The sequence below is a fragment of the Sus scrofa genome, chromosome 4, assembly GCF_054392235.1.
Source record: "Sus scrofa isolate SSC_HxYL_T2T_F1_AM1 chromosome 4, Sscrofa_HxYL_maternal_Yorkshire_Landrace_v2.0, whole genome shotgun sequence".
NCBI lineage: Eukaryota > Metazoa > Chordata > Mammalia > Artiodactyla > Suidae > Sus > Sus scrofa.
Window position 1 is genome coordinate 111,464,591 of NC_139386.1, and position 12,167 is coordinate 111,476,757.

The 12,167-nt window shown below is 47.3% G+C and overlaps 1 protein-coding gene across 2 annotated transcripts in view; it reads right to left on the reverse strand.

Moving 5' to 3' along the window:
• Positions 1 to 12,167, reverse strand: part of LOC110260341 (uncharacterized) — a 365,599-nt gene that overhangs the window by 93,860 nt on the left and 259,572 nt on the right. The window contains exons 14-15 of one of the 2 annotated variants that reach the window (XM_085023671.1): positions 9,764 to 9,983; positions 8,393 to 9,705 (exon numbers count right to left, since the gene is read on the reverse strand). The exons of the other annotated variant lie outside the window; for it this stretch is intronic. The gene's annotated coding sequence lies outside the window, so the exon portion shown is untranslated. Of the gene's footprint in view, positions 1 to 8,392; positions 9,706 to 9,763; positions 9,984 to 12,167 lie in introns of those variants that run through there. 2 annotated transcript variants of the gene reach the window in all.

Sequence of the window (12,167 nt, forward strand, 5' to 3'; positions counted from 1 at the left end):
AAGAAAATCATGGACTTGGAGAAAAGACTTGTGGCTGCCCAACGGGAGAGGGAGGGAGTGGGAGGGATCGGGAGCTTGGGGTTATCAGATACAATTTAGAATAGATTTACAAGGAGATCCTGCTGAGTAGCATTGAGAACTTTGTCTAGATACTCATGTTGCAACAGAACAAAGAGTGGGGGAAAAATGTATACATGTAAGAGTCGCTTGATCCCCATGCTATGCAGCGGGGGAAAAAAAATCTTCATTGAAATTGTTGACTACATCCTGAGTAGTTTCCAGAATTAAACCTGTGTGTGACCGGACTACTTAAACCAGTGTTTCCCCTACTTATTTGCATTGGGGATCTCAGATTTCTTCAAGCCCCAGAATTTTTAATAACAGATATTCTGCCCCTTCATTAGCAAAACTACTTCAACTTGAACTTCACATGAAGAACTGTCCGGTATGAACATTTTGACTATACCAGGCACTTTTTCTTTACTTTAAAATCCTGCAGTGCTATTTTGATTTTTAACAGCAACAGTAAATTTGTATGATTTTTAAAGCCCTGAAAAATAAGATTTGTGGTATTTCCTTGATTCTAAGGTGTCCCAGTCATTTAATGGAAACTTTGGGGGAAATGGACCTCTCAAATATGAGCTACCTCTCAATTTCAACAAGTGAAGTTGCAGGGAATAAAGTATGTCTTATAAGAAATATACAGTAGACCGACATGGAAAAATGTCTGAGATAGATTACTAAGGGAAAGGAGCAAGTTGCAGAGCAATATGTTAGCTAGTATAACAAATAGGCCCCTAATGTACCCAGGAGAAGTATTTCTTTTTTTCTTTTTTTGTCCTTTTGTCTTTTCTAGGGCCACTTCCCGCGGCATATGGAGGGTCCCAGGCTAGGGGTTGAATTGGAGCTGTAGCTGCCAGCCTATGCCAGAGCCACAGCAACCCGGGATCCAAGCCGCGTCTGCAACCTACACCACAGCTCACAGCAACGCTGGATCCCTAATCCACTGAGCAAGGCCAGGGATCGAACCCGCAACCTCATGGTTCCTAGTCGGATTCGTTAACCACTGCGCCACGACGGGAACTCCAGGAGAAGTATTTCTTGTTCATTTAACAATCCTGAGCAGGTGAACAGGTTCTTGGGGTGACTCTCCTCCAAGCGGTCATGCAGAGCTCAGCTCAACAGGGAGGCAGAAAGAAAAGGAATGAGTTTCTCCTTCCTCCACGTTTTGTTCTGTCCAGACCCTTTGAGGACTGGATGATGTCCACCACATTAGAGGGGCAATTTACTTTGCTGAGCCCATGGTTTCAAAGGTTAATCTCATCTGGAAGCACCCTCACAGACGCACCCAGAAATCATGTTTAATCTAAGCAGTCTGTGGCCCATCAAGTTGACACATAAAATTAATCATCACATTAGCAAATACATAGAAATACATATGGAAAAATATGAATGAAATTACTTATCATGACCTCACACAGATGGGATACAGGAAACTATTTTTTAAGTTTTCTATTAATATCTTAAAAAACATTATTTCTGGAAGCAGAAAAATTAGTGTTTTGTTTGTTTTTTTAAATAATGTATAAGACAGTGAAATAGAAATACCTTCTCTTTGTGTAAAGTTTCTAAGGTGTGGCATCCAGCTAAGGCTGCAAGCATGCTCAGCTATTTTCATACAATATTCTGGAGCCTGTTGATTCAGTAAGAAATACCAGTGTCAGTCTTCCATAAATCTCACTCAGATATGTATAGATGTGTATGCATTATTCCTCAACTTGATCCTTTGTGGCCTTAGGAGTGAACCTCCTTCTCAGACTATGTATGGGGATTTTAGGCACGAAAATATGGCAGCTTCTCCACAAGTTTCCAGGTAAAGAGACACCTGGATACGGAGAAAGGACTGGTGTTATGAGCCACCTACTAGTTGTAGTTCAGTGACCTCAAACAAATCACTTACTCCAGGGTTTTTCAACCTCAGCACAACTGACATTTGGAGTCAATAGTCTTTGTTGTGGAGGTTGTCCAGCACACTGTACGATGTGCAGCTGATGCCTCTGTGTACCAGATGCCAGGAGCACACACACCCCCCTCCCAACCTGTGACGACAAAAATAGTCTCCAGACATTGCTAAATGTCCCCTGGGAGTCAAGCTCCCTGCTGGTTGGGAGTTCCCACTGTGGCGCAGTGGTAACAAACCCAACTGGTATCCATGAGGATGCCCACTTGATCCCTGGCCTCGCTCAGTGGGTTAAGGATCTGGCATTGCTGTGAGCTGTGGTGTAGGTCGCAGATGTGGTTTGGATCCTGCCTTGCTGTGGCTGTGGCCAGCAGCTGTAGCTCTGACTGGACCCCTAGCCTGGGAACCTCCATATGCCGCAGGTATAGCCCTAAAAAGACAAAAAAAAAAAAAAAAAAAAAAAAAGTAGAAAAAAAAAAACACTCCCTGCTGATAGAGAACCACTATGCATTAACCCCATATGCATTTCAATCTCCTCTTGACAGACTAGGGATAATAATACTTTCTTGATGTAACAGGTGAGGAAGGCAACGCTAGATTTTATAATAAACAATGCCCAAATCTCAGCCTAAGCACAGTGAAAGTTTATTTTTTGCCTGTGTCCTACCGCTGTGGATCTCTGTGGTCTGGCAGCTTTCTTTGTGGAAGAATTCAGGGGCTGGGCTCCTTCCCTTTTGTGAACCACAGTATGTATCCTCCTCTCTCTAGGTCCTTGGAGTCCTCTCCACTCAGCGGAGAGGCAGACAAAGAGGCAGGTCACAACGAGTGGGGGCCTGGAAGCAGCACGTATTTTCCTGCTTCCTCTCCATTTGCCAGGGCTGAGTCACTGGGAGACACCTGACCTTATCAGCACAAAGGTTTGGATAGTTTGTCTACTGATTATGGGGTGTGTGTGTGTGTGTGTGTGTGTGTGTGTGTGTGTGTGTGTGAGTGTCTCAGGTTTCTCTCAGTGGATGGAGTGAAAGAGGTGACATTGACATTGGAACTCTCTAGAAGAATGAAGGATTTCAATCCAATAGCCCTTCCAAATCTCCTCTAGGTGTTTCTGTGAGGCTCCAGGGACAACTCTTAGGTACTCACAAAGAGTGTCTTCCTGTTCTTTTGGTCCATCTTCTCATGGAAGCCTGTAACGCACAAGCCCTCGCAGGGGCTACTGGCTTCTGCTCTGGCTGGTGACACTTGTGAGACCAGGTCTTCATCCAGGACAGTCACCACTGCAGCTGTGCCCTGCAGCTTTGCAGCCCCTGCCAGAACCTGCTTATTTGTTGTCGTTCCAGAAACAGGGGCAATGACCCCTCTCTCCCAACTTGGTTGCACTTGGCTGCCACAGCCTCAGAATTTCTCCAGAATTTTCGTTAAAGTTGCTCCTTCGGGTTTCTGTCCTAACCCCCCTCTCTGTAGGTGATCAAATCTGGTCCGGCAGCTTCCACAGTTGACAGGAGCTGGCCAAGGTGAGGAGACTTCCTTTCCTCTGCTACCCTAGTACCTGGCCCTTCAAAATTCTTCCCAGGCAAACAGACACCACAGGGGTCACTAGCCCGCGGGTTCTGCAATAGCAACCTGGGTTGGCTCAGCCAGGGCTGCTATGTATGTATTAGACTTACGTATGTACTTGATTTAGCAACAGCCTTCCTTCCCAGATTCCCAGAATGCACTCAAAAAAGGATGACGCTGCCATAAAGAGCATCTAAATGAAGTGGAAGACATTGCAGGGTAAGGCAGCATTTATTGTGCCTGCCCAGTGACACAGGCTTACTGCTGATTTAGTCCAGGGGAATTTTAGGGCTCTTGGAGCTTAATAATACTTAATAATACTTTGGTTATGGCATATTAGGCACACGTGATAAATCAGATGCTATTCACACTTAATTAAAGCTGTGGCTTTCTAAAATAAATCACTACCAGCAGCGATCTCAGGGACATTAAGCCACCCACGTCACTTGCCTGCTCACTCACCCGTCCTCCGACTTAGAATGGGTACTTAGCTCAGTCACCTAATTAGGTTAACAAGTGTTTTTAATGAACCTAGCTTCTACTACCTGTCATAAAGATCATATTTGAGATTTATAAAAGACATATAGAAACTGTGGGGTTTGGCTTCATATTGATTCAAGTCTATTTAGCAAATCCAGACTGGTTTCTTTTGACCCCTAGGGTTGGCTGTCCCTGCATTTTAATTGTGTTGGCTACTTTCCAGGCTACTGTGATGATGAACAGGATAACATTTGAGAGTATTTCTGTGACTGAGGGGATACTGCTTCTTGATGCTTAAGAGTGGGAATGATTTCTTTTTCTTTCAATAGGGAGAAGAGTTTAACAGGAATGTGTTTGAGTGAGTGAAGTTTTGTGTGTGTGTGTGTGTGTGTGAGCGCATGCATGTGGGTGACAGTGCGAATGTGGCTGGGTGACAGTGCGAATGTGGCTCTGTGTGTGTGAGTGCTCGTATGTGTGTGTACATTTATGTGTCAATGTGTGTATATGTGTAAAATATGTGTCTGTTTGTGAATGTATGTATAACCTTGAGTGAGAGAGAGAGAGAATAAATGCTTAGAGAACTTAAATCACCGAGCTGACTGATTGCTCAGCGCTGCTTCTGGAATCCCCCCAAAGGCTTTGTCTTCTCTCTCACTTGCCTTTGACTCAGTGGCTCATTTTCTTGGGAGGAGGATGGCATCTGCTCACTCTCAGAGGGCTCTAGGCATCTGTGAGTCACAGGAAACAAGGGGCTGTTTATTAGTTTTTTGCCCATGGCTAAGTCCGGATTCACATCGGTCCTTACACTCAGCTCTGCATCCTTTGTCCCTAGAATAAACAACGCTGGTTTCCACCACCCCTGTGTCTGGTCAATCCTGACACTGAGAAAGTTTACAAGAAGGAAGTGAAAAAGAGGTGAACATTTCCTGAGTATTTATTATTTGACAGGCACCAAGCTAGCCACTTTATAGGTGAAGAAATGAGGCTGGGTGAGGTTAAGGACCTCGCTCTAAGTCACGCAGCTGGAAGTGATAGGGCTGAGAGTCAAATCCAGTCTATTTCCTCTCCACGAGCCACACTGACTTGCAACAATGTAGGGGAGACTCAGGAACTTTTTTTTTTTTCACTTTGTGGCCCAAATCTTGCCCAACACTTTGGTTAGATCATGGCTCAAATGATCACAAAGATCTTCAAAAAGAAAAAAAAAGAAAAAAAAGGAAGGAAAGAAATTAAAAAAAAAAGTAAGATCACAAACACTTCCGCTACAAAAATTAAATGTAAAAACCACCAGAAACTGCAATTAGCAAATCAACTCATCTATACCAAATCAATAATGACATGGTTACAAATTCACACCACAAACTTCAAAACTGGATGGTCAAAGAATGAAATGGAAGATGCTGGTGCAGTTCAGTGAGGCTCTGTACCAACCCATCAGAACTGTTGCTGGGGAAAGCATCCTGAGGGCTGTCTGACCCCTCAGTCTGGACAAAAGCGGTCCAGGGGAGTGATGAGGAGAAGCATGACTGTCACAGAGAGGGGAGGAGAGGCTCCCATCAGAGAAAGCAAAGAAGGGAGGAGTCAGAACGATCATAACCACACACACACACACACATCCCTGAAACAAATAGGAATTTAATGTTCTTGAAGACACAAAAAATAAATGAGGAGGAGTTCCCGTCGTGGCTCAGTGGTTAATGAACACGACTAGTATCTGTGAGGATGCAGGTTCGATCCCTGGCCTCACTCAGGGGGTTAAGGATCTGGTGTTGCCCTGGGCTGTGGTGTAGGTTGCAGATGTGGCTCAGATCCCATGTGGCTGTGGCTGTGTTGTAGGCTGGCAGCTGTAGCTCTGATAAGACCCCTAGTCTGGGAACGTCCATATGCCTCGTGGGTGGCCCTAAAAAGACAAAAATAAATAAATAAAATTAAAAAAATAAATGAGACAAGATACTTTGGGGGATCAGGAGGTCAGTCAGAAGAGCAAAATTCCTCTCTTGGTGTGGGAGCTGCTGACCCAGGGCTGACCTTGCAGGTACCTGCCCCTCCTCTGCCTCCGCACCTGAGGAGGGCAGTGGATGGGTTCTCAGGTAGGTGGGTGAGTGAAGTGAACAATCTGCGGCTGACATGGAAGCCCAGGGTCCAAGACTCCCCCCACGAGGAGGGGGGGGGATACCCGCACTGGGGTGGGGACACAGCCTGGGAACAGATCTTTACCAAAAATCTAAACATAAAAAAAGGTAAGAGTCCAGATTTTTTTTTTAACAGGATAAAGAAAAGCTTTTCCTAGAAGCCAAGCAATCATATATCAAAAAACCTAGGAGGAAGCAAACTGTTAGGAAATAAATTTGCTCCAATCAGAGAGGTAACACTCCAAATGTCAGTGAGTGGAGGGGTCCTTGTGGACCAGCGGGGGCCACTTCATTGTGCAGAAGAAGAAAATGACGCCCAGAGAGCGACTGGCTCAGGCTCACGGGTCTACCATTCAGGGAGCTGTGCCGTAGGCTGAGTGACGGTCAGGGAGCTGTGTGTCCTTTGCTTTTCCAAAATGTGAAGGGGTGAACTTGCTGTAGAATTCCCAGAAACCACCTCAGAGGCCACTCGAGGAAGAAAGAGAACAGCTTTATTCCGCCTGTGGGTCCACGGGGAATCCCTTCCCAATCATGGACCCTGAACAAAGCAAGGGGAGATACATTTATAGGGCTGCTTAGGTGTCTAACTTGCTACATTAATCTTTAGTTACATGCAGGATACAGAAAGATGTATAGCTGTTCAGAATGCCTTATATTGTTACTTTAATGATTAACCTCAAGCACATTCTAGCTATTTTTGAATTTCTTTAGAACAATCGGGCCAGAGGTTCCCAAGTCCTAATGACTTTGTTGTTCTCAGAGTCCTTGTATGAGTCATCTTAAGTTCATCGAGATAGACGGTGGCAGCAAGATGGCTTCACTCTTGCCAAGCCCCTTAGTCCCTTTTCCACACCCTTACAAACTCACTTGGATTTTATCGAACACGAATCGAGGCATTTGGATCTCACACGTGGAGCAATAAACACGTTTGAGAGAAGAACAGAGGAAGAATTCAATTCCCGGCTTGATTTCTGGGTACCTTTAGAAAAACTTAGAAAGCTTTCTAAGTTCCTTTTCTGGAGGTCCTCCTAATGTGTGACCTCTTCCGAGAAGTGGTCCGCCTATGGCCTGAAAACCTCTGTGACACACAGAGGGACATGCCCAGCGGCAGACATTCAAAGTCCCTTTGAAGATGGAAGGCCGAGGTGGGAGGTTCGGCTCGGCTCTGCTGTTGGACCAGACAAAGGGAAAGCAGGTTTCAGGAGCATTTGCTGAAGCAGAACAGACCGTATCCATCCGGCTCCATGTTGCAAATTGCCTCCGCTGCTTGTCTGTCATTGAATGAAGTCACTCCTTGGGTTTTGCTGATAATTTCTGCAAATTCATGGCCAACAGCCTGTCTGGGGCCCCTGCTGGGGCTGGGTTGTGGGTTGTCGGGATGGCCAGGATGGATTCCCACTCTCCTTGCCTCTGCTGGGCTCCACGTGTGTGGTCCTGGCCAGCTCTGCTCCTTACTGAGGGCCGCAAGGCGGAGTTTATTTACACGAAACCTTCCCTGACATTTTGCTGAAGTTACGATTTTCCAGCACCCAGCAGCTCTCTGGTGGCCTTAATGGGAAGGGAGCCAGCCTCCAGCAAATGTCTTTTCGAGGCGAGAGGAACCTCACCATGAAACCAGCAATAAATACGGGCCCAGTGCAGTGAGGGTGACGAGGATGGAAACCGGCTGTTTTGTCCAATTGCATCAAGAAATAAAAGCATCTGTGACTCTATCTTGTCTGATTCGGTTGTTGTTTCTTTCAGAGGACACTTCCCGGGGGAGGCTGATGCTCCTGTTTTCATCTTGCTTCTTTCTGCCACCACAAGAGGGCTGGAGAGGTTTGGCGCTGTAATCGGTCCCCCTCTCCCGGGCTCCTTCAAGGACTGGCAGGGCTCACTTCTGGAGCTAATGGGCTGTCTTTGGAAAAGTCGTGCTTCACTCAGAACATGTTTGGGAAGCCTGACAAGGAAGCGGGATGAGCAGAGGTATTGCATGGCTCAGGCAACAACTCATCCTTTCAGCAACTGACACGTCCGCCACTTTAATTGAGCACATTCTATGTTCCAGGTATTGTATTCGGCGCAGGGCTGCAGCTCGGAGGAGGGCAGGGAGGTGGAGGGCTTACGGCAGTGGGGGAATTATAAGTAGCTCAGAAGAGCTGGAAGAAGGCTGCATATGATTTTGTTTATTGTTTTCAAAGATGAAAAAGACAAAACCATTTTTTCCTCGTGGAGCTCCCATTTCAATGAAAAGGACGGAGAAGAAAATACCCCATGTGTTGTGTCCTTTTTCTTTTTTTTTTTTTTTTTTTTTTTTTTTGTCTTTTTGTTATTTCTTTGGGCCGCTCCCGCGGCATATGGAGGTTCCCAGGCTAGGGGTCCAATCGGAGCTGCAGCCACCGGCCTACACCAGAGCCACAGCAACGCTGGATCCGAGCCGCGTCTGCAACCTACACCACAGCTCACGGCAACGCCGGATCGTCAACCCACTGAGCAAGGGCAGGGACCGAACCTGCAACCTCATGGTTCCTAGTCGGATTCGCTAACCACTGCGCCACGACGGGAACTCCGTGTTGTGTCCTTTAATAAAAGTCTGTGTTGTGCTTTGGGAGCTGAGAAGAAAGGACTGAAATCGGCTGCGGGGGCGGGGGGGAGGCTGGGGGAGGGCAGAGAGGGTTTCCGAGCACAGAAGAAAGCTGAGCTGAGGGCTGACAGGCGAGTGGATTTTTTCTCAAGTCCACAGTGGCTGAGCGGGACCCGCAGACAGTGGAAACAGGACGTGCAAATGCTGGACCGTGGGAGCAAACACTGCTGTGGGGGAACCACAGCTATAACACAATGGTTCGCAGACTGCCCCCCCCCCCGCCCCCCCGAACGATCTCTTGTGTCCTGGGGCTGAAAAGCCTTGGCTCTGGGGACAGCAGGCCTGCACACCTGACCCAACAGAGAGGTCTCAGTGTAATCTTGAGCAAGTGAATGTCTCCAGGCCTTAGCTTCACCCTTTCGAAGATGGGGACAATGAGGTCCATGTCGCAGGTGTTGTAAGAAGTAAATGGATGCTCTGAAGTGATGGGCACTGCGCCTGATTCCAGAGTGTGGCTTCCCTTCCCTCACTTCTCTTCCCTCGGGGGGAGGGCTGCCCTGGTTGTGCGGGGCCCAGGTTGCCTCTGGAGTGAGAGGCAGGCTTCCCCCAGGGTCACGCTGGCTCCAGGGCTGGGGCTACAGCAGGGAGTCCAGGGAAGCAGAAAGGCAGCTGGACTGACCTTCCACCTTCGGCTTCAGGGGGCTGTGGATAGACCAGCACCCATGGCCACTGCCAGCAAGGACATCTCGGAGCTCCCAGTGCTAATTCACTCTGGCGATATTCAGGGAACCCGGAGGGGAAGCTGCCAGCTCTTTAAGGCAATGCCACCTTTTGAGGGGCACAGATTCTTTGGGAAATCTTCCCAGATAACCTGCACACTCACACCAAAGCCTGCAGACAAGTTCAGGGTCTTTGCAGACCCCTCAGAAGCCCATGCTCGGCTCTCAGGTAGCTTCTGATGACTTCACAAGTGGGCAAAGGGAGGCAGGCGTGTTTCTGGACAGCGAGCTGCCTTCCTGGGTTGCAAATGCCCTTCCAGTCTCACTGCACCCTAGAGACACAGCCTGAGAGCACCTGTGCTCCCCGGCTTCTCCTGCGGCTCCCTCTTCACCTCTTTTTTTCAGTTTTCTCGGTGGCAGCAGCATGCATTAGGTCACTGGAAGTGATTTCATTTGTGCACAGCAAGTGATGGCAGGAAATTGCTGAGCCGCCGCAGCCTCACGCGGGCGTCCGAGGGCCATCGATCCACAGCAGCATCAGGACCTGACCTCGCTTCATGGGCTCTGGCGCTGTGCTGGAAGGAGTTTTAATTAGAACACTGAAGTGCATTTGTCTTCTAAAGCACATCAGGGATAAAATATTAAAAGGGCAAATACTCTTTTTCAAGTGAATGAGTTTTTCTGCCAGTATATTTTATTGGAACAATAATCCTGACGAAATCAAAGGAACACCCAGGCTCCTGCCAGGGGAAGCTGATGCAAGTAAAAGCATCTTTGTCATCACAACTAATATGCTTTCTTCAGCACCAAGTATGCGCCAGCCACCTTCTACAGTTATTGGTTTATTTAACCCTCCTGATGACCCTACCAGGACCCATCTTACAGGGGGGAAGACTGAGGCTGAATTTGTCCAAGTCACCCAGCCACTAAGCGGCAGAGATGGAATTTAAACCAGAGCTTCCTGATTATGAAGCATATCTTCTTTCCTTCTTTCTCCTTCTTTCTCTCTTTCCTTCTCTCTCTCTCTTTCTTTTCTTCCCTTCCTCCCTCCCTCCTTCTCTTTTTTCTTTGCTTTTTAGGGCCACGGGTGCGGTATATGGAGGTTCCCAGGCTAGGGATCCAGTTGGAGCTACAGCTGCCGGCCTATGCCACAGCCACAGCCACGTAGGATCAGAGCCACATCTTCGATCTACACCACAGCTTGTAAAACGCTGGATCCTTAAACCAATGAGGCAGGCCAGGGATTGAACTTGCATCCTCATGGATACTAGTCGGGTTCGTTTCTGCTGAGCCACAAAAGGAATTCCTCATCTTTTTCTTCTTAACCATTTTTAAATGGAATTCTTTTCCCTCAAGGAAACAAATACACATAGTCTAAAAGATCAGAAATGTCTACCAGGAGTTCCCGTTGTGGTGCAGTGGTTAACGAATCCGACTATGAACCATGAGGTTGCGGGTTCGGTCCCTGCCCTTGCTCAGTGGGTTAACGATCCGGCGTTGCTGTGAGCTGTGGTGTAGGTTGCAGGTGCGGCTCGGATCCCGTGTTGCTGTGGCTCTGGCGTAGGCTGGTGGCTGCAGCTCTGATTGGACCCCTAGCCTGGGAACCTCCATATGCCGCAGGAGCGGCCCAAGAAATAGCAACAACAACAACAACAACAAAAGACAAAAAAAAAAAAAAAAAAAAAAAAAAAAAGGTCTACCAGGTGCATAACCAAAAAAATCCATTTTCTTCTGGGTGTCTCAGCCCCATCCTACACCAGGTGACATCCACTGCATTAGTCAGCCTTCTTTGGAAAGACAGGACAAATAGGGTGCATGTGTACAAAGAGATTCGTTTTAAGGAACTGGCTCATGCTGTCATGTAAGCTGGCAATTCCAAAATCTGCAGGGGAGATGGGAGGCCCATGGAGGACCAGATGCTGCTGCTCAGGTTTGAAGGCTGTCTGCTAGCAGAATTCCTTGGTTGGAGGAAGTTAGTCTTTGTTCTAGAAAGACCTTCAACTGATTGGGCAAGACCCACCCATGTCAAGGAAGGTGATCTGCTTTACTCAGAGTCCACGGATTTAAATGTTAATCTCATCCAGAAACACCCTCATAGAAATAATCTTTGACTAAATATCTGGGCACCCAGGCCCAGTTAAGTGGATGCATAAAATTAACTATCGCACTCCCTTTTGTGTGTGTGTGTGTGTGTGTGTGTGTGTGCGCGTGCGTGCTTTTTGGGGCCTCACCTGTGGCATATGGAAGTTCCCAGGCTAGGGGTTGAATCAGAGCTGCAGCTGCCGGCCTGCACCACAGCCACAGCAATGCGGGATCCGAGCCACGTCTGCAACCTACACCACAGCTCACGGCCACGCCGGATCCTTAACTGACTGAGACTAGGGATCGAACCTGCGTCCTCATGGATACTATTAAGGTTTGTTACCGCTGAGCCACAGTGGGAACTCCTGAAAATCATTTTTCCTTCACAATTTTAAAATCTGTCTTCCATTGTCTCATAGGTCCTAGTGTTGCTATTGAGGGAATCATTGCCACTCTGATTCCTGATCAGCTTCGGAAATGTCTGTGTCATCTCTTTTCTAATTTCCCCTCTCTGGAAGTTTTTTAAGAATCTTTTCTTTGTCCTTGGTGCACTGAAATTCCATGATTATGAACTTTGGTGAACTTTGGTTTTTCATTCATCACACACTTGTGAGGCCCTTTCAGACTAGAGGCCTATGTTCTGTTTTCTGAAATTTTTTATGTATCATTTCTTGAGT